Source organism: Acinonyx jubatus, chromosome B4 (assembly GCF_027475565.1).
Source record: "Acinonyx jubatus isolate Ajub_Pintada_27869175 chromosome B4, VMU_Ajub_asm_v1.0, whole genome shotgun sequence".
Taxonomy (NCBI): domain Eukaryota; kingdom Metazoa; phylum Chordata; class Mammalia; order Carnivora; family Felidae; genus Acinonyx; species Acinonyx jubatus.
Window position 1 is genome coordinate 124,120,055 of NC_069387.1, and position 1,038 is coordinate 124,121,092.

Below are 1,038 nucleotides of genomic sequence, written 5' to 3' on the forward strand. Positions count from 1 at the left end.
TAGGGGCAGAGAAGGACAGAATCCCAAGCAGGCTCCATGCCATCTGCACAGAACTCAACTTGGGGCTGGAACACACAAACTATGAGATCATGACTCTAGCCAAGATCAAGAGTCGGACACTTAACCAGCTGTGCCATCCAGGCACCCCAGGACATTAGCCCTTTGTGATGTAAGCTGCAAATTTTTTTCTCAGTTTGCCATTTGTATTTTTACTTACAGTGTTTTTTGTCATGCAATTTATTATGGGCTTAATTTTTTCCCCCAAATTTCCCCAAATTCTAATGTTAGGTCCTAACCCCCAGTAGCCCCAGAATGTGACTGTTTTTAGAGATAGGACCTTTTAAAAAGAGGTTATTAAGGTAAAATGAGATCATATTGATGGGCCCTAATTCAATATGACTGATGTCTTTATAAAGAGGGATGTCTTTATACAGACACCAGGGAGGAATATCCGAAGACAAAGAGAAGATGGCAATCTACAAACTAAGGAGGAAGATCTCAGAAGAAACCAACCCTGCTGACATCTGGATCTCATACCTCTAACCTGCAGAATTGTGAGAAAATAAGTTTCTGTTGTTTAAACCACCAAGTTGAACTTTGTTATGGCAGCCCTAGCAAATTAATACACCAAAGTTTTTAAAAACCTTGCCAGATGTATGTCTTTTTCTTTAGTGTGTCTAAGTTTTGAGGCATAGTTAGCAAATGTCTCGCACTCCCAACAGAGAAATTAACCCTCACTTTTTCCCTAATATTTGCATCATTTAATTTCCCCCATAACGATTTCATTTTAGAAGTTTTAGGTGTACAGAAAAGTTAAAGATAGCAGAAAGCATTCTTGTATACCCCTCACCCAGTTTACTCTGCTGTTACCATCTTATATTACCATAATATATTTGACAAAACTAAGGAACCAATGTTGATACAGTGCTATTAACTCAACTTCACACTCTGTTTGGATTTCATTAGATTCCTTCTAATGTTTCCTCTTCTGTTCCAGGATCTCATGCAGGATAACACACCACTTACTTGTTTTGTGAC